Here is a 22803-nt window from a genome sequence, read left to right on the forward strand (position 1 = left end):
AACGGGTCCAAATGGTTCTTTGAGTGTTTAAGGTTGCAGACCCCTGCTTTAGTATGAGAATGATACAGTTATTTTCTGTGTATCTTAAATGGACTTGAGATAGTATCTATGGGAACACGTTCTCTACCGTTGAGAGAGAAAGTCTAGTCAGTAGTCATGACAAAACAAAAGATGATGCGTTCTCCAGAAGTCATTTGATTTACTGCCACTTCTAGAAAAGTAATGGTATCTACATTGATTAGTTCAAAGTATTCAAATATGAGGATGTGTTTCTGCAAGATTTGGCTAATTGGAATAAGCATTTAAGAGTTATCTGCACCCAGGCTCACGGCAACACAATACAATACTTGTTATGCAAATCAAAATGGAAATAATCACATTTGAGCTGCAACAAATCTTTATGAAGCAAAGGTAATGAGCTTTCTTGTTTATTATGCCCAGATTGGTAATTAATTACCATAATTTGAGTCATCTCAAAACTATACACCCTACATTTTTAAGGACTTTAAGGATTTAGAATATTCCTGTGATTTCCCCAATTCCTTGCTAAGATTAGAATCAGTTTTATTTACATGTGGCCTTGCTGCTTAGAATTTTGGCTTAAATGATTTTTTTTGCAAGCTCTTTAACCTCCTTGATCGTCTTCAGTTGACTTCAAGACAACTTCATCTGAGCTAAAACTGTGAGGTTTTTTTATTTACCTCTACAGAAAGATTTAAGTGTCCTATTTTTACTAGAAGCCCTTTTCAGCTACAGTACTTCTCCCTTGCTAATATGTCCAGTTTATAAGAAAGCCATTGTTTTCACTGAATTTCATGTTTTGTCATATTCACTGCTGGAAGGGACATTTAAAATTATTTACTGGCAAGAGTTATTTTTCAGATACCTCTTCACTATCCCTTTTATGCCACCTCGCAAATAGCCATAAACACTTTATTATTTAACTTTCATGGAATTTCAGAAGAGAAAATGATTGATACCATATTTCTCTGAAAATAAGCCCTCCCCTGAAAATAAATCCTTCCCCTGAAAATAAGCCCCTGAAAATAAGACCTCCTCAAAAATATTTAAATACATGCGCAACTGGTCCCCGCCATTTCCTCTGGTTAGGGAGACAGAGCTGGAAATCAGGTAAGACAGCAAGAGGAGCCCCATCTTGCTCCATGCACCCCAAAATAATAATTATTTCAGGGTTCAAAAAAATATAAGACAGGGTCTTATTTTCGGGGAAGCACGGTACTAATTTCTAGATTTCAGCACTACAGATATTTGATTTAATCTGAAATGTAGTAACACTACTAAAGAAGTGTGTTACTTCAGAGATCTGACCTATGTTTTCAGTCTGTGTTTAATTTTCTAACACCTCTGTTGGCTAAATCTCTGAAAACACAATTGAACTTTCTAAGGTTTTTTTCATGGATAAATGAAGAAAACAGTGATCCTGAAACAGAAAGTGATCACATAGAATAGACATATACAAAGAAAAGTTAAATTAAAAATTAAAAAATTAGAGTCCTAGCCACCTGCAATCCATATATTTTTCCTATCGAGAAAAGATTTGCTGAAATTTGCTAAATAGGGTAATGAATACATGTTAATAAAATATTGGACAAATTGGTGAAAGATAGTCACCAATGGTGAGTTATTCCTGGAACATTACTTATTGCTTTAGTGTGCATCCAATCTTATATTTAGTTTAATCTAAAAAAAGGCACACAGCTCTGCTTTCATCATCCTAGCGATGTCAAACTGTACCCAGAAGAATAATGCTACTTATTTTCTGGTTTCTAAAAGAAGAATGTGAAAGATGCTTCAGATGGTAGTTTCTTCTTATTCATCACCAACCACAACAAGAATATTTTACACAAATAAGCAGTCGGTGTGTGTATTTTAGATAACTACATCTTTTAAATATTGAAGGTAAACATATTTCCCAAATCAAATTATATTTGCTTAATCTTTCTTTGGAATAGATGTTAAAGAAATCACCGAAGCAAGATAAGCTGTTCGTCAAAAGGTCACATATCTTTGGAATAGTCTCACTGCTATGCTTCTGGGCAAAGTACAACCTCATTTATCTGAATGACCTGAAACATGTCAGAAGGATAAATGGGGATACTATTTCTATGAGTTTCATTTAGTCAGTCTGAATGTCTATAACAAAGAGATTTGAATAATCCAGCTGTGATAAGGGGAGACTACATAACGTATGACTTCTCACACTTCAAAGGTTTCTAATTTTTGGACTTCCAGTTTCGTTACTTTAGACTTTTCTGCATGGTGAGATTAAAAAGAAGAAAAAAAACCCCATTATGGTCCTTCAAATACTTGAAGGAAAAACTCTTTGGAGCTAAGAGTTTCACTAAAGATATGGGGAATTAATAGCACACACAGAAATATTCAACTTGGATTCATACAGCCTGCTAAACCATGTACACTGCAACATTGCAACACTGCAACACAAACTGCTCTGTACTTGTAAGAGACATCATGATCTGAATTAAAAAAAATGTGTGGGGTTTGCATTGTGATTATCATTATACATGTTTCATAATTTTGGCACCATTGTCCCTTATGTATTGAAAGATAGATGGAACAAATCATGTTCTCGTTGATGAATATTAAATATATCATGATGCTCATAGCACTTATTACAACTTAATGTATTCACCCTAGTTTAAGGCTGGTTTAATCATAGTTTTTACTCCATTCTACTTTTGAACTTCTTCTGCATACCTTACTTTTAGGTAACATCTTGATCTGATTAAATATTCTATGGAACTTAATAGTGTCCAAAAGTTTTGGGTGATAACTAAATTAATTATCTAACTTTTGCTTCTTAAAAATACCGTGTTTCCCCGAAAAGAAGACCCTGTCTTATATTTTTTTGCACCGCAAAATCAGAGCTTGGCCTTATTTTCAAGGAGGTCTTATTATTTTGGGGCGTGTGGAGCAAGATGGGGCTCCTCTTGCCATCTTGCCTGATTTCCAGCTCTGTCTCCCTAACTCTAACCCATGGAAATGGCAGGGAAAGGCTGCGCATGTGCTTAAATATTTTCGGGGAGGACTTATTTTTGGGGAGGGCTTATTTTTAGGGATACAGGATATGATATTTAGAATTGGCCAAATTCAAAATATACAAATATTAGATATAAAGAAAAAATGGATTTCAAATCAGTTTTGACCCTTGGTGTCTATTTCACCAATTTTTGGAATTGGTTTGCCATTCTCTCCTTCCTAGTACTGAGAGTGAGATCCCTTGGCTGAGTTTTGTGCCTAAGACAGAATTAAAATTCAGGTCTTCCAGTTTTTAATCCAGTGCCTTTAACCACTACATTAAACTGGATCTTCAGAAATATTGTAATATATTACAATTAACAAGTTGTATGGTAAAATAGATTTTTTTCTTTTTTTTAATTAAACATATCACTTATTGCTGAGAAAGCTAAAAATAATTTATCCATCCTGTTATAAAGATCTGGGCTATAAAAAGCAAGGCATTGCAGTAAGGAAAATATATCCCAAAGTAATTTGAATTCAGACAATTCACCTCTTCATCACAAAACAGATTTCTAACTAGCCATAATGATTTATCACTCCATACAAGCAAAAGCCTTTTAGGTCGGCTGCAAACTGCTGCAGCTAGGAAATATGCTGGCATAAAATTGGAGATAAATACATGTAGCAGTTTACGAGTATTATAAAGGTCATTTTGCTTGTTTTGAATATCACACTTATTACAGAAGAAGACATCCTTAACTGATAAAATACTAAACCATATTTTCTTATTCTGTATGCAAACTCCTCATTGTATATGCATAGTCCTTAAGTTATAGTGGCAGTTGCATTGAAATTTCTATCATCAAGGATGTGGTTGTAAAACAGAATTTCATGTGATTCTATCACTTAGTGATATCAATCATGGTTGCTGTTGTAACCTCAAGACCATGTGGGCTGTTAAGTGGGAAGAGGCAAGAGCCCAAGCAAGGCATGCAAATGATGCATAGGTGCAATGGGGGTGGGTAGAGCTGCCTATGATAGATCCTAAGGAGCACATATGGGCTAGCAGGGGCTGTGGGTGGAGGCCACAGAGGGGTACTACAGAGTGCGAGGGGGCTGGTATAGATCTCAGGTGAGCAGGAAGTTTCTATGGGTGGGTGGATGTAAGCAAATAGGTAAAGGGATACTATTGAATACAAGATTCTTTGGTAGATCCTTGGGAGAAAAAATGGAGGAAGCAACTTATAGAAACAACTTGAGACCTTCCCTAATTTGTTCCCCATTGCTTGTGTTAAACTGGCAGGATATGTCACAAATGGTAATCCTGTGACCATGAAATGCTGCAACAGTTATAAGTGAAAACCAGTTGCCAATCATGATCATGTGCAGGGGTTCAGAAGGATAGTTGAAATGTTGAAGACTTATTATAACCACCACACTTTCAGCACTGTCATAATTTCAAAAATTCACGGAATAACTGGTCATAACTCAAGGATGTGTAGGTGAGCAAATAAATATTGATTGCTGAATGAGACAGACAATTAATACTTTATATTTCAAAAACATTTGTTTTTGTTCTAAATAATTTATGTTTATTATGGAAACAAGTCAGAGTATTAAAAATACTAATTTGCATAACCAACAATAGAATGTGTAGCATATGGTCAACAGAACAATCCATATTGCATTTATTGTATTTATAACATTTTAGCATTTATATATTTTCGAGCAATCATAGATGAGACTTTTTGCAGTTATATTTTCATTCTATAAAGATATGCAAATTAGTTTCATACTATGAATACCATATAAATGTGCAATGTTTAAAAATTAATCCATATAAAAGCTATATATAATCCAGATAATGAATATATTCTTATATTCTAACAAATGCCTTCTATATTCTTAAGGAATGCTCACATAATTTAAAATAATATATAGATAAAAAAATATTAGAATCCATTTTACAAGAGTATATTGTTGTTGTATAAATGGAAATATATGCAGCACATGTCTGCCGGTTGTCAACTATCAGCATTGATTAGTTCTGTCAAACTTGAGCTTTGATTTATAATGATAAGGGGATCATTCAAACAACCAAATAATAAACAACTTTTATTAATATTCATATATTAGAACACTCTTTGGGTATTTAGAGAATATTAACCTTAATATACTATCAAAGTTGTGAGATTTAAACACCCCCAAAAATTTATACTCACTAATTCGATAGATAACTCTGATGTACAAACAAAGAGAATTTATTGGAATGCGTTTGCAAAGGCAGGCCTCCATGTCTCTTCCCAATTTGGACTGAGATCGTGAAGCATGCTTTTCAAAGTTTCAAACAATACTTTTATACCTTTCCCCCCAGTATACATCATACCTTCTTTCCCCCAGTTGCTGCCTGTTTACATCCTGCGTACCTGTCCAGCATGATTCCTTTTGGTTATGGCTTCTTTTATTTACTGATTTCCAGTTTCCTGTGTTTTGCAGTGATGTCTTTTGCTAATTTACTACAGGATGAATCTTATTTCTCTCAGCCTTTGTGGGTGAGCTTTCTTGAACATTTTGGTCAAGTTGGCACATAATAATTAACCTTTTTCCATTTGTGGTTTTTCCTTTACCTTGTTACTGAGGCTTTGCAATAGAGACTTTACAATTTCTTTTATGCAATTAATACATTCTATAAAAGAGTAACTTTTTATCTTTTTTTACAAAGTTATTGCCTTTTGAGGTAAGCAATCAAATGTTTGAGGTAAGCAATCAAAAGTATGCAGAGTTGAAAAACAAGTAATAAGTACTAAGCTAAACAAATTAGAGATCTGATAGACTAGCTTAAATTATGATAAAACTGATTTCCAGTTTATGTATAGAGTGAAATAATTTCTTCCATTTTTCCAATTGTAATACCTTGAACTTTGATAATTTCAGATACATATTTTTTATTGGATTATTCAGTTTGTCTAATATTTCCTGAATCAGTTGGGTTTTCAGACATAGTGTGGAATAACACTAGGAAGAAGAGGAGTTGGCTTTTCAGCCAACAACAGGATATTATCAATACCTACATTCTTAATCCATGTACCTCCAATGTGTCTACGATTCCTTACACATTTATCCATAAATACACCATTAAAAATACCACATCTTCTTGCATTACTCCTTCTTCAGTGTTGAACCATTTTCTATATATCTTCTTTATTCTTACATAAGATTTATATTTAAATGTTTCACAGCAATCATTCTCTAATACGCTTTTGCCCCATTCCTAATTTTCTCATTTTGACAAGCATTCTCCTTCATACTTCCCAGAAGTAGCTTCCATATCCTCCTGGAACACTCTGTAACACAATTATTTTCAGTCTGTTCTAATCAACTTCTTCTTTCCTTATATTAATTCTGCATTCATTGTGTTGGGAGACTAATGCGTTCTGCATAATCAGGCTTGTACTTTCTCTTTCTGTGTTCATTCTAGTGTCACTCTTTTTCTTCTTCGTGATACTGCCCTTTAGAATATTCCAGTAACATTTTATCAATTACAACGTCTTTCAGTCTTAAATCAAAGTCTACCAGATTAATTTTGCATTTGAATTTCTATTCATTTCTTTACTACAAATGGATTTATGCTTCAATCGAGTCTTCAAGACCTTCTCCCCCATCTTTTCTAAACAGATATTTATTACACAACCCCAACAAACAATGCTTCAAAAAGAAGCAATACAGTTTGATACAATGAGATTATCTATCAAACCAAGGGAATTTAGTATACTTAAAGTTGGAAATAGCTACAAATGCCAATTAAGTTGATGACTTAATTATTTCAATATCAGAAACCACTGAGCATGATGAGCATTGAAAATCATTGTATTTGTACCAAACCATTTACGATGATATGTCTGCAAGCAAAGGCAAGAAATTTGTCCTCATGGGCGCTTTGCCACACATCTATGTGTCATTCTGTTGTTTATTGTTATTATTATTTCAAGCATCACTGAAATTCACTGAGACAGAGCAACAGTAATCCTTTGAAGTCTTCTCAATAAAAGTTGGGAACCTTTGTTATGGTCACAGCAGCAGCCATGAAAAAAACAGTATAAAGCTTGTATACAGAGATGAGCCATTTCACATTTTGTTATTGCTTTTCTAAATTTTGTTGCTTCAAAATTACAATATAGCATTCATATACTCCATTATTGTTAAATGTTTTATTTCAAGAAACCCAATTACATTTTATTGGAGTAAATCATTGAAGAGATAGATAATGATTATATGATACCTTCAGTATCAGAAAGTCTTTTTCTAAATATTAACTACTTTGTGTCAAAAGGAATATATATTGTTTATGTGCCCTTTTGTAGAGCTGTCTGTCTGTTGGAAATCAAAGTTGGACTGAATAAGGCATTAGTTTGATCCTTAGAAAGCATCTACTCTTACTCATTGATCAGTGGAATAACCTTGATTTCTTTAGGACCGTCTTTCAAGCAAAACCACTACTGGTTGGATTCATATATCAACAGAAACCTCTTAGTACTTGGAATGAATTGGTCTCAAAGCTATTAACAAAGTACTGAATGACTGATTAACCTAGCACTTGATCAATACAGAACAATATAGTTAAATCACTTGAGCTAGGGCTGAGCAAATCTTTCGAGAAGACTTCACTCCACTGGATTTTGAGCACAAATCACTTTCTGTCACTAATGTAGCTTCTATGAATGCATAGAAACTGTTCTTCGTAATAGAGATGTAATGTCCTAGTCTCAACATCATAGAATGGTGGAGCAAAAGGCCTTTTACCACACCATGGCAGAGCAATGCACTTCTGCGAGAGGAAGTGCCTCATTGTGGTGTATTGCTCAAGATATGCTAGAAATTACATCTATGATGTAATGCTTCAACTTTCTGACACTGAAAAGAATATCTTCTCTTTCTTAAACTGTCAATATGCCATTTGAGTTCAAGTTGCCATTCCCAGAAATGGACTTTGATGGATACAAAAAAGTATATGCAGTGCAATGCTTAGGGGACACCCAGGATAAATCTATTATAGGTACCTCTACCTATGAACATACATTTAACAACTGAGGGTGTTGAAAAAAAGAGATTTACAACCCAGTCCTTACTCTTATAACTGTCCCTTTGATAATGTGATCAGAGCTTGGTTGCTTGGTTACTAGTATGTATTTACGATAGTCGCAGCAACCTGGGATCATGTAATTACCAACTGAGACTTTTCTAGGGGTCTTCCAACAAGCAAACTCAATAAAGGAAGCTGGATTTGCTTAAGGATCATGACAAAAATGGTTGTAAAATCAAGCACAACTCACTTACTGACCACATCACTTAGCAATGGAAGCTCTGGTCCCAACAGTGGTCGTAAGTAAAGCACTACCTGTATTACGTTTCTTACCTAAAATACAGGTCACTTGTGGAAATTGATGACAGTAAAAGGAAGCTGTTTTAGACAGGCCATGAGGAGAATGAAAATAACAATTACTTCCACAAAAGTCTCTCCTCTTCCAAAAATGAAAAACAATCAGTTTCTTTTCAAATTCACCTCCTTCAATCTTTATAATTATCTGTTCATTTAAAAGAGGTGGGGACGCAAATGAGTATAGGACTAAACCTGAGCATGGTTAGATCTAGCATAGCTCATTACCAAGGATTGCTTTATGGGTGGGCTTTTGTTTTATCATTATAAAATGAGCATAATATCATAAATCTAGAAAACAGATACTTTGCTTTGTTGAATAGTATCCTCCTTCTAGCCAATGTAGCAGTAGCTCATTAATATAACACTGGACTTTTCATTCTCCAATTGTGGAATAAATATAACTAAACTTTCAATAAAAATTATACAAAAGTAATAAAATGCCAAAATTGGTAATGAAATACCTTTGTTGTTCTTTTGTTATTTCTTCCTATAATCTCAGCGTGGGATATAATTTTTTACAACTTTGAAAATGTATTTCAAAAAGTACATTTCATCTAACGTGGTATTGATTTCTTTTTTAAAAAAAGTATTAATGTTACTGCTACCTTGTACTGCATTTAGAAAACCTGAAAAGAAAGCAGCTGTCCAATTTGTTATCTAGAAATACTCAACCCCTATATGTATGTCTAAAACTGAAAACTGACCTTTGGTATTTATTGCAATTATTTGCACTCCATCATAGTACAATATGTTTTTTAGGAGCAATTTACAATAAAAGCCAATAACCCAGATTGCAAACTTAGAACAGGGCACATTGTAGTAATAGGCATGGAGAAAATCTATCTGCGTTAGTAAGACTCAACTATGATTTGATGTCACACAATCATTCTATACAGCAATGACCCTGGGAAGAGTTAATCTATCCTATGTGATGGTTTTACTTGCTTTCCTCTCTTTTTCTTCAATGATTGGTTAGTAAAAACTTTATGAACAGAGAAGGAAGAATCTACCAATTCTTGTAGCCTGTCTTAGACCGTAAATCTTCAGGGATTTGTAGATAACCTAGTCTAATGCATTCTTTTCAGTACTCCAGTATCTTCAATCTGAAGTGTTGCCTATTCTCTAGTCTCATATCCAGTATTTTTTTTTAAACGAAAATTGATGATGTCAAAGATGAGCATGATATATTTATTTCAAATGTTGCTGTCAGCCCTGTCCCTACAATGATATTCATATCAGATGAAAACAAAAAACAAGCAAAACTCAGAGACTCTTAGAAAATAAAAAAAAGGCAAAAGTCACCTGAAAGTCATTTGCTTGTTAGGGAAATAAATTGAAAGCCAAGGACCTAAATTGGATAGTTCATTTTTTCTCTCTTTTTAAAGATGCCATTAATGTCTCTATGTATATATTTCATCCTTCCAAAGATTTACTAAGCAATAATGTTGCTTCATCAATTTTGCAATAAATATAATCATCTTGCTCTCCTTTGACCTGTGAGAATATTGATATGACTAGCGAAAAGGGCATCAAATGAAAGCAATTTAGATTATTATCTAAGTAAGGTAGTCTAATCACTTTCCCTCCTCCATTAATACTGATTACTTCATTGTCTATTAACAAAATAATATGTATCTCTTATTCCTGTAATTTTATTCCTCTCACAAAAAAAGCAACAATATAAAGTACCACAATGTATATTTTTGGATAATTAAAAAGGATCACCACTATTACCAAGTAGGCAGAGGAATGTGCTGGCTTTAAGACTTCAGGAGAATGGGGATGGCGTTTTTCTTAGGTTTTTCCATTCTGTTGGTTCTTAAGATTTTCGGGCTTGTGTGAAGATTAGGAGTTAAAGAGGAAAAATGTGTATCTTAAACTTTACAGATTTATTTCATTAGATTTTGGAGTATAGTCATCAGTCCAGATAAACTACTTGTGGACTCTGGACCTACTTCTTCAAGGGAAGTGTGACCATAAAGAGACAAACTTAGAACTAACCAGAATCCAGTCATGTCAATTATCAATAAGCAGATATCCCACCCTCCAGCTTGTTTTGCCTTATCCTTTTCCACACAAATTTTGGGGCAAAGACTTCCTGTCAACCCTGGCCACATCCTGATATGGCAATAAAAAACTGTGTTTCATCAACCTATTGATAGTACTTCACTTGAAATTGACAGATGACTTCCCTGATATGAAGTATGTATCCTTTTGGCATTTTCTTTGTATAATTATAAGAGCTGTAAATATGAAGATCTGTAAAGTTTATAAATCATAACCTACTGTAGGATTATGTTTCTATTTGGCTTAATCTTTAGGTGAAATTCTCACATCATATTTGAGCATAATAAATTGCATAATAATCCAGAAACAGGATGATATGAACATTGTTTCAATACTTCTTTTTTAATTTGAAGGAGAGAGAGAGGGGGAGGGAGGAAGGAAGGAAGGAAGGAAGGAAGGAAGGAAGGAAGAAAGAAAGAAAGAAAGAAAGAAAGAAAGAAAGAAAGAAAGAAAGAATTATCTAGAAAGCTGGGTGAAAATTTGAGAAGTTTTAGTCCAACACAACATATTGCAATTCTGCTAACGTTATGAAAAAGGCTAATAGTCTAATTTAATTTCTTCTTGGCCTGCTATTTTTTTAAAATGTAGGAATATATTTCTTAAAGGAATATTTGTTTAAAATATGAAGTTTAAATGAGTCTTATTTTTATTGGGACATGGTATTTTTTTCTCAGACATAGGTTTTTCATAGGTGTTTCATTCCCATCACTTTTTGAAAGAAGAAACCTAAGCTTTCGTAAAAAGGCTTATTTTACATTCTTTGATGTTTTTTCACTGTGTTCAGCTTTTGACATAGCCCCCTTGTGTAAGATACTATAAAAAGGAGACAATCCACCAAATATTCCTCACAAAAAATTCCCTCTCTAGGATATTAAGAATATATATTAATGCTGAATCTTATAATTCCAGTTTATTAAAAATAATTATGAATTTCACAATATAATGGCAGCAATATTGCATTCAGCCACCAAACAAGAAGTTGTGAATGGAAGTGACATACTGTTAGTGGCATTGTGAATCTATGGCAGCAACTATTAAACTGAAAATCAGAAGCAAAGTGACTGACAATAGAATCTATTAGACTAGAAGCAGGACCCCTAGGGGAAGGGATGGGATCACTTTTTTCTAAGAATATTTACAGTTCAGGAAGACAAAGGGTATAAGAAGAGAAAGCTTTATTGTAGAATGCCGACAGGGAATCTTGAGGTGCAAAGAAGCCTTTTAAATGACTAATTTCTATGTTTCTTTGAACTCTTTCATTATAGAATTTTTCAGTTCTTAATGCTACTGCCTAATATGAAAGCTAAGAGAAGGCTTTATACAAATCCTGCTTCCAAAGCCACTATTTGATTTTAAAGAAGTGGTTTTAAAGGTATGCATCATTGCATACAAAAAGTAAGATGGTATTATTTTAAGATGAAAAAATCCTGAGATTCTCTTTATAGAGAGTTTTAAAACATTCCAAATCATCGCACAGAATATCAATTTATCCCTGCCTACACAGAGACACAGTGACTCAGTGGCTTAAAAGTCGCAGGAGAAGGTCTGTAATCCAGCAGTTTGAGTCCTAACATTGCATGATGGAGTGTTTTCCTGTCCCTTGCTTCAGCTCCTGCCAATTTAGCAGTTGGAAAGTATGTGAATGCAAGTAGATAAATAGGTACCACTTTCATAGGAAAGTAACATCACTCCATGTTTCAACACACATTCTGCACTGCAGCGTGATGTCATGCTGGCCACATAACTATAGAAACTTCGCCAGACAGTGTTGGCACAATGGCCTAGAAATGGACACACACACACAAATTCATAATTAAAATCTTTTGAAAGCTTCAAATCTCATAATATTTTGTAGTCTTGTGCATGATTTAAAAAAATGAGATCATAGCAATTTTGAAAGATTTATTAGTCTTTCAATATTGCATCCATATTATCATCTAGTGTATTCATCATGGTGCAAGATTATATGATTGTATGTCCTTATATTTTCAGTTATTAGGTTTTTTTCCTCCATCACCAAACCTCCAAATGTGGGAGAATCTGAAAGTATACTATTATTTTATAAAATGTTTGATATTTTTAATATGCGATATTATTGCATTTTTGAAAACATGATGGCTATTACTGATACATGAGAATTTAGTTGCTATAGAAGGTTAGCAATACACATTGGTTGCTTGGTTAAAGACTAGTCAGAAGTCTAGCTATAAAAAAGCAGGAGCCTAGTCAATCCCTGCTCAGTTATCCATAGTCTGTGTATCAGATCACTTGCCTCTGAAAATACCAGCCAAAGTTGCCAGAGAAACATCAGGAAATATGTGGTCTAGACCATTAAAACCTGAAGCTCAACTCTACCCAACAAGTATCAACCATTAAAGCTTTCACCAGTATTACTAGACCAATTCTTGAATACAGCTCATCTGTTGTGGCCCGCCAGCGGCCTGCGCGGATTGTTGCTGATCCTGACGACGAGGAGGCTGGTGTGGTGTCGCGCCAGCAGCATGTGCAGCCCACGCTCGAGTCGGACAGCAAGGAGGCTGAAGAAGATGTGGTGCCAGAGGCAGGGATTCAGCCAGGACCTTCAGAACCTCCAGATGCTCCTTTAAGTGAAGAGAATAAGGTGGAGGAGCCTCTTAATGCATGAGCACGCAGAGCTGCCAAAAGGCAGGAGTGGTTCCTCAGGAGGAGGTCTCCTCGAGAGTAAGGCTTGGGGCTAATTGGCCACTCCCTTAGCCTATTTAAGTTTGCACACAGCTTGTAAAAAACTGCAGGAAACAATGCACGTTCGTTCGCTGATCATTGAGTTTGGATTTTCTTTGCAAACTTTGCTTCTGGGCTTTCTGCCAACTCTTGTAAGACTCTATCTTATCTGTGGAATTTTGGGCAGGTTGTTAAGAACGTTTTATTAACAGCCTGCATTTGCAAAAGACTGCATTTTGAAGTAAACTGAGCTTTGTTCGGAGTTTGTATGTGCTGCGTTCTTTGGGCTCTGTAGCTGGGGCAGAACATCATCTGTCTGGAACCTGCACTGCATATCGGACATTAATACAATTGAGTATGTCCAGAAATATTTCACAAGAAGAGTCCTCCACTCCTCTGCTCGTAACAAAATACCCTATACCACCAGACTTGAAATTCTGGGTTTAGAAAATTTAGAACTACGCCGCCTTCAGTATGACCTAAGCATAGCTCATAAAATCATCTGCTACAATGTCCTACCTGTCAATGACTATTTCAGCTTCAATCACAACAATACACGAGCACACAATAGCTACAAACTTAAAGTGAACCACTCCAAACTTGATTGCAGAAAATATGATTTCAGTAACAGAGTTGTTAATGCCTGGAATGCACTACCAGACTCTGTGGTGTCATCTCAAAACTCCCAAAACTTTAACCTAAAACTGCTACTGTTGACCTCACCCATTCCTAAGAGGTCTGTAAGGGGTGTGCATAAGAGCACCAGCGTGTCTATCGTCCCTGTCCTAATGTTCCCTTTAATTGTATTCATTTTATGTATTCAATTCATGCTTATACTTATATATATTATCTAATATGTACTCGACAAAATAAAATAAATAAAATAAAAAATAAATAAGTATAAGTTACTGCATACATTTGTACAAATAATCCAATAACCAAAATGAGTTCTTCTGAATAAATAGATATAAAGAAACTTATGTGTGCTAACAGATCTACTTTTGAGAATGCTGTTCAAAAATACGAGTGTTAATTCATGGGTAGCTAGACAAAGGAAACTACCAAGAGATGTTGTGATTTACTTTGTCACCAGAAGGATTAGAAATGAGATTTTACAAGCTGCCTATAAAAATAAGTTGCAAGTGGCAGGACAAGAAGTTGCAATATTTAAAGAAATACCACCCAAAATGCTGAAATCCAAGAAAGAGTATTCTTTTCTGGCAGATGAGCTGACGAATCGACAGATACAATACAGATGGGAAGTCCCAGTTGGATTATCAGTGGACTATGCAGGAGAGCGATATCGTCTCAATACAATATGCAAAGCAAGAGATTTTTATAGTAACATACTAAAGGCTGGACAACCACCAGTGCCAGGAGTTAAAAAAGTAAGAAGGCGACAGAGGGAAGGAAAGAGGACCTGCAGAAGCAATTGGAAGGCGGAGCTATGAGTATGCAGGAGGAGGTACTGCAACTTTCAAGTGCTGTCCAAGCATGGGATATAGTTGAAAAACAAGAAGAAGGCAAAGATCAAAGACAAACCAGAGCAGCTACTAAACGTAAAGTTGAAGAGTTAAAAAAGTTACAAGAGCAGGCTTTATCACAAGAAGTGAATACTGGTGCAGAAGCTGTGGGAGGAGCGAGACCCGAAAGAAAATTCCAAGAGGGTTATCAAGCGGTTCTCGCCAAGCTTCGAGAGTCTGAGGATGGCTTCTAGGTTTTTAACCAGGAATGTTAATGGTTTAAACTCACCACAAAAAAGGAAGAAAATATTTCACCACTTGAGACAATTTAAAAATGAAATAATATGCCTGCAGGAAACACATATAAGGACAACTGATCAAAAATATTTAATAAATACAAAATTGGGAACACATTTTGTTGCATCAGCCCCGGAAAAAAAAGAATGGAATAGTGATCTACTTGAAAAGAGATTTGATGGCTAAATTAGTTGAGGCAGATCAACAAGGAAGATTCCTGGCAATTGAGATAATGATAGAAGGAAAGAAAACACTCTTATTGGGGATATATGCTCCTAACCAACAACAAGAGAAATTTTATAAGTTGATACATACAAAATTACTACATTGGGATTATAATTCATGTATATTGATGGGAGATTGGAATGGAGTGATAGACCCTAGTATTGATAAGAAAAGAATAGTACAATCTACCAAATTGCGATCCAGACTGCCTAAGACTTTTTTTGATATGATGGAGGATATGGAATTAAGAGACATTTGGCGTGAATGGAACTATAGAGAACAAGATTTTACATTTTTTTCAGATAGACATCAATCCTTTTCAAGAATTGATTTTATATTAACTACAAATGATTTTTTTTCCAGGGTAAAGAAGATAAAGATTTGTCCCAGAATTTTAACTGATCATAGTCCAGTTTGGATGGAACTGGAGTGTGGGGAAAGATCTAGGAGATCTTGGCGGTTAAATGAAAACCTTTTCAGATATGAGAAAAATGTAATAGAATGTAAAAAACTAATGAAGGATTTTTTTGTTTTTAATATGAACAAGGGAACATCTATGGATATGGTACGGGATGCTAGTAAAGCATATATGAGAAGAGTTTTGATAAATATTAATAATGCATATAGGCGTAGACAAGTGGAAAAAAGGAGGGAATTAGAAGAAGAGATCAAGAAAAAAGAAAGGGTGTTAATTGATAACCCAGGGGATAAGAAAATCAAAGAAGAGATCAGTCTATTACGTGGGCAATTTAATATGATGCTCTCAGACCAAGTGGCAACCAATCTACAATATGCTAAACATAATACTTTTTGTAATGCAAATAAACCAGGTAGATGGTTGGCATACATGCTGAGGAAAAAACAAAAATCTCGTACCATAGAGAAAATAGAGTATAAAGGTAAAGAGGTCTATCACCAAAATATAATTAAAAAGGCATTTTTAGAATTTTATGCAAGACTGTATACTGCAGACAAAATACAAGGTGCAGAGATAGAGACATATCTGGATAGACAGAATATTCCTATAGTTACAGAGGAACAAAGAGAATGGTTAAACCAATTAATAACAGAGGAGGCGATCCTCTCAGCAATTAAACAGTTAAAAACTGGTAAGGCTCCTGGCACGGATGGATTAACAGCTGTGTATTATAAATATTTACAATTGGAGATGGTTGTACCTCTTAAAGAATTATTTAATAGAATTCAGCTGGGTGAAGGGGTACCACCTTCATGGAAAACAGCTTTTATTTCGTTAATTCCAAAAGAAGATCAAGATTTGACACATCCCAAAAATTATAGACCCATATCTTTATTGAATACAGATTATAAAATATTTGCTAAGATATTGGCAAATAGGTTAATGCTAGTAATGCAAAAAATGATTCATGCTGACCAAACTGATTTCATGCAAGGTAGAGAAATGAAAAATAATGTAAGACAAATTGTTGACATATTGGAATATTTGGAAAGGAATAACCAAATTTATTTATTTATTTATTTATTTTATTGAATTTCTATACCGCCCTACTCCCGAAGGACTCAGGGCGGTGCACAGCCATGAGATAAAACACATAAATATACAAAATTTAAGATCAAGTAAAATGAATTAAATAAATTTGGCTGAAATTAATACTGATTAAAAACCCATAATTTTAAAATACATTTAAAAATTTAAAATTTACAGTTTAAAGGGAGAAGAATTAGGCGAGGCCGGCTTGATGAAATAAAAGCGTCTTCAACTCGCGGCGGAAGGTGCGCAGATCCGGAATCCTCCGTATCTCTGGGGGGAGCTCATTCCAGATCGTCGGGGCCCCCACAGAGAAGGCTCTCCCCCTGGGGGCCGACAGCCGACATTGTTTGGCCGACGGCACCTGGAGGAGCCCCTCTCTGTGGGAGCGTACTGGTCGGTGGGAGGCTGTTGATGGTAGTAGGCGGTCCCGTAAGTAACCAGGTCCTAAGCCATGGAGCGCTTTAAAGGTGGTAACCAACACCTTGAAGCGCACCCGGAAGACCACCGGGAGCCAGTGCAGCTCGCGCAGGAGAGGTGTTACATGGGAGCTCCATGTTGCTCCCATAACCACCCGCGCGGCCGCACTCTGCGCCAGTTGGAGCCTCCGGGTGCACCTCAAGGGGAGCCCCATGTAGAGAGCGTTACAATAGTCCAGACGAGAGGTGACGAGGGCATGAGTGACTGTGCGTAACGAGTCCCGATCTAGAAAGGGACGCAACTGGCGAATCAGGCGGACCTGATGAAAAATCCTCCGGTCACGGCCGTCAGGTGTTCTTCTAAAGACAGCCGTGAATCCAGGAGGACGCCCAAGTTGCGAGCCCTTTCCGTGGGGGCCAGTGATTCGCCCCCAATAGCCAGCGATGGCGTCAGCTGACTATATCGGGACGTCGGAAACCACAGCCACTCGGTCCCTGCGGTGCTTATATTTTTGGATGCGGAAAAAGCTTTTGATCGATTAGATTGGCAATTTTTATTGAGAGTGGTTAATAGGATGCAATTTGGGAATTGCTTTATGCAGTCCATAAAAGCAATATATCAGGAACAGACAGCTCAGATAATTATTAATGGCAGTTTGACAGAAACTTTTAAAATTGAAAAAGGTACGAGGCAGGGATGTCCCTTATCGCCATTATTATTTATATTAACTTTGGAATTGTTGTTAAACAAAATACGTAATATAGATGAGATAAAGGGAATCAAAGTTAGAGACTATGAATATAAGATACGGGCATTTGCAGATGATTTGGTTATGACCTTAACTTATCCAGTGGAATGAGCAAAGGTTTTGATGGATATAATAAAACAGTATGGTCAAGTATCTGGGTTTAAGATAAACATTGGAAAAACAAAGATGATAGTTAAAAATATGACAGCAAATCAAAAAGAGGAGTTACAAAGGGTAACGGGATGTGAAATAGTTAAAAAAGTTAAGTACTTAGGAGTTTATATTGCATCTTCTAATGGTAAATTGTATAAGTATAATTATGAACTGATATGGCATAAAATACAAGCTGAAATGGATAAATGGAAAAAATTACAACTGTCCTTGTTGGGTAGAATAGCAGTTATAAAAATGAATGTTTTACCTAGGTTTTTATTCCTCTTTCAAATGATACCAATACTAAAAAAGGATGCCAACCTGGAAGAATGGCAGAAAGGTATTAATAAGTTCGTATGGCAAGGTAAGAAACCAAGGATAAAACTGAAAATAATGCAGGACATACGAGAAAGAGGAGGATTGAAAATGCCAAATTTAAAATTGTACTATGAAGCAGCTGTTCTATCAGCAATTAGTGATTGGATTAATTTAACAAATGGAAGGATATTGAATATTGAAGGGTATGACCTGGTCTATGGTTGGCATGCTTATTTAGTGTATGAAAAAAGGGTGGATAGAGCATTTAAGAGTCATATATTGAGAAATGCTTTATTGCGTGTCTGGAAGAAATATCAATATAAGTTAAATGAAAAGATACCTATATGGACAGCACCCAGGCACGCAATAGAGAATACGAGTATAGAAAGTAGACAGGATGTAATTACATATAAAGATATTCTCATTATGGAGGGAGGTATATTAAAATTAAAACCTGTGAATGTGTTGAAAGAGGAGAAAATAACTCAAACATGGTTTCAATATGTACAATTACAAGCCAGATGGAGAAAAGACCAGAAAACTGGTGTTATACAAAGTGATGAAAATTTAATTAAACAAATTAGAGACCAAAGCCCAATGCACATAAAAAGATTGTATAATATATTGATAGAGATGGACTCGGAAACAGAGTTAGTTAAGGACTGTATGATAAAATGGGTGCAGAATTTTGAACAGCCAATAATGATGGAAACGTGGGAAAAAATATGGGTGACAAATGTGAAATTTACCAAAGCGCAAAATTTAAGGGAGAACTTTTATAAAATGTTTTATAGATGGCATCTAGACCCAAAAAAGTTATCTCGTATGTATCCGAATGTACAACCAAAATGTTGGAGATGTAATTGTGAGGATGCCACTTATTTTCACATTTGGTGGACATGTAAAAAGGTTAAAGCGTTTTGGATTAAAATCTGGTGGATTTTACAAAATATTCTTAAAAAGAGGTTGAAATTTACACCACAGCTGTTTCTGCTGGGTATAGTTACGGATTGTACAGTTATAGAGACTAAATTGATTTTGAACTTAATAACTGCAGCAAGACTGTTGGTGGCACAATATTGGAAGAAGCAAGATTTACCTACTATCCAAGAGTGGACAATGAAAGTTACAAACCTAGCGGAAATGGCAAAAATCTCGGCGTACTTGAAGGATCATTCAAATGAAAGATATTTAAGAGACTGGAGAAGATGGATAGATTATATTCAAAATAAATACTGGAATAAGAAATTGCAGATAGGTTATGAATGATTATATAGATATTTGGTGTGTCTTTAAGTAATAAAGCTAGGCGGGTAATTAGGGAATTGAAGGAACAAGAGATGTGGAATGTCATAATTGTTTAGACTAGGATTGATTATGATTGTTGAAGGTTATACCCTGTAATTTGTTCTAGGAAGAGGAGGGGGGAGGGGGGAGGTTGAGATAGGGAAGGGGGGGGGAAATATGTAAACTTTTTGTAAAACTTTTCAATAATAAAAAAACAAAAAACAAAAATACGAGTGGGAAAAGTACTATCAAGTGTATTGATGACAAAGAATAATGTGCACAAAACTCAATATTCTGTATGCGCACAGACACAAGGAACAACCATTTGTGTAACAGATGAATGAGATGAATAGTAGATTTTATTTTCTCAATGGCTTGCTGAATAAGGTTTGGCTGTTTAAAAGAGAATATTATCAAATGTGAAAGTATAGAAGAGTCTATTTTTTCATCTATTTTTAAATAAAATAAACACCTGATTTGAAAAATATGGATGCCTGCTGAGATGTTTGTATTTAAAAACCCTTTACAAAATAGAAAATGAGCACCATCAGTTGCCCATTGAATCAAAATTATATTTTGTTCACTGATGATGGAATTTTCACCTTAAAGAAAGATATGAGAACATGATCCTCTTTTTAGTTATTGAAATCAGTGCAAAAAGAACATTGATAGCTAACCCAATGCTTATAAGCTACACAGTTCCAATTCCAGTTTGGCAGCTGGTGGACCAACTCTCCTCAAAAATGAACATTAGGAAAGAAACTTCCTGTGTTACTTTTTTCAAGAGGCAACTGGACTTTCTGGTTTTTCTTTGAAGATGTTTTGCTTCTCATCCAAGAGCTCTGGCTGGATGGTGGAGAATGGAAGGATTGATATTCCTTGCAGACAGCTGGTCATTTGCACCTTTTAGTGAGTCATTGAGGCCTGCATCTGAAACTTGAAGTGCAAATGTTTCCTGTAGTCTGCAATTTTTCTGGAAATCCATTCATACTCCCGCACCATTCGAAGGGTATTCATCTTCATCTAAGACATTTAGCTATGCATTTTGGGATAAACGCCCTTCAAATCTATAGTGTTGCATTCATCATCAGCACAACCATTTTTGAAAAGACAAAGAAAGACCAAAAAATGAACTATGAATATCAGGTGTTCATAACCGATTAGCTCATTCACATTAACACATTTAGCTTATTTATGGTACTTCTTTTGGGGAGTTAATGTTATGTTTCTCAATCTTAGCAACTTTAAGAAATGTGGACTTCAACTCTTAGAATTCCCCAGTCTTTGAGAACTGAATTTCACATATTTTACACTTGCTAAGGTTAAGACATTATAACATGTTCTGATTATTTGCCATTAATTGATTTCTAAATCTTCAAGTCTTCAAATTCAGAAGGCATATATTAGATTTCAGCCCAATTGCTGTAAGTTGATTCAGAATGATAAAGGGTGAACTCTGAAAATAATTCACAATCCCATTTTTATATAGGGAATGGAAGAGATTTCAGAAGAAACTTGATAACTAGAGCAAATATCTGTTTTTTTAATATACTTAGAAATTCTTTTCCATGTTAGGACGTTTTAGTACAGTTGAGTTTCTTGGCCTGTCAGCTGAAAACAACTACTATTTTTGGAAAAATATTATTTTATTTATTACCAAGAATAAGAGCTTTTCTGAGGGATGGAGCTCAGTAAAGTATTGTTTAATATTTTCAAAAAGTATTAAAGAGGCTGTTATTTTTTTATTTATGGCATGGAATAAATGTGATAGATTTATATTCTGAAATGTTTTTGAAGTTTAGAGGGCTAAAGTATGTGGTTAAAATACAATTATCAAGAATATTTATGGATTTTATAACTTCACGGGATTCACACACACAATATAAAATGATATTTGTGCTGGGTGAGTAACCTCAGATGAACATTTTGGGACCTCTCGGGTGGCATAAAAGACATTTTTCATTGTTTTTCTACAACTGTATGGCAGTCTGTTCTAAAACAGAGGACAATATAGAAAACCAAGTTGCTGCATTCTCTGTTTAAATGAATAGGTGAATTGGTTCTGGAGAAAAGAGCAATGTATAAATTCACATATAAATTCTCAACTTCAAAGGTAGGAAATAGCAATAACAATAGCAATAGAATTTAGGCTTATATACTATTTCATAGTCCTTTACAGCCCTCTATAAGCAGTTTACAGAGTCAGCATATTGCCCCCAGTGATCCTCATTTGGGGCCCTCATTTTACCGACCTTGGAAGGATGGAAGATTGAGTCAACCTTGAGCCATTCAGAATCAAACTCCTGGAATGAGCAGTGAGTATTGAGTTTGCCTGCAGTACTGCATTCTAACCCCTGCACCACCACGGCTTATAGTGAAAGGTAGTGAAGGAACCATATTGCTTTCACTGCCTTACATTAATCAGGTATCTGTTGTGAAATAATATACTTCAAGATTTATATATCCAAATCAGGAAATCCAGGGCCAAGGATTAGACAGGGGAATTAAAAACAAATATTGGAAGAAGACAATGGCAAAATATTTCTGATTTCTTGCTAGGAAGACTACAGATGTCTCCATCAAAAACCGAGCTGATCATTTTATTATCTATATGTCTATTTATAGGGGTGTATTTATTTTAAAAATGCCTTCCTATGCTTTTTAAAACTGATTTTACATGAGAAGTATTTCAGCGAGAGTGCTTCTTTTTCTATTCAGAGTACATTGGTTATTAAAATGTTCGAAAGATACAACACAATGTTTGCTTTTGGAAAGTGCAGTTTCTATGGGCTAATGGAGCTGGTCCTGCACTGGGAAAAAACATACATGGCAAGCCAAACAGATAATAGACACTGGGGTATGCCAATGTGCCACTGTTTTCGCGGGTGTTTGTATGTAGGTCTTTGGTTATTCGGGTCTTCTCCCACGTAAAATTGGAAGTGTCTTGGCGACGTTTTGACAAAGTCTCATTCGTCATCTTCAGGCTGGTGTTCTCGGCTTCGTGCTTCCAGGAGCAATATATATATATATATATATATATATATATATATATATATATATATATATATATATATATATATACATACATATATATATATATATATATATATATATATATATATATATATACACATACATATACATATACATATACATATACATATACATATACATATACATA

At 35.1% G+C, this 22803-nt stretch overlaps 1 long non-coding RNA gene across 1 annotated transcript in view; it reads right to left on the minus strand.

Annotated features, from left to right (window-relative positions):
* LOC117664389 (uncharacterized) overlaps positions 1 to 22803 on the minus strand; it is a 58622-nt gene that overhangs the window by 19520 nt on the left and 16299 nt on the right. The gene's annotated exons all lie outside the window — the stretch shown is intronic.

This window comes from Pantherophis guttatus, chromosome 5 (assembly GCF_059756535.1).
Source record: "Pantherophis guttatus breed Tessera chromosome 5, ASM5975653v1, whole genome shotgun sequence".
NCBI classification, from domain to species: domain Eukaryota; kingdom Metazoa; phylum Chordata; class Lepidosauria; order Squamata; family Colubridae; genus Pantherophis; species Pantherophis guttatus.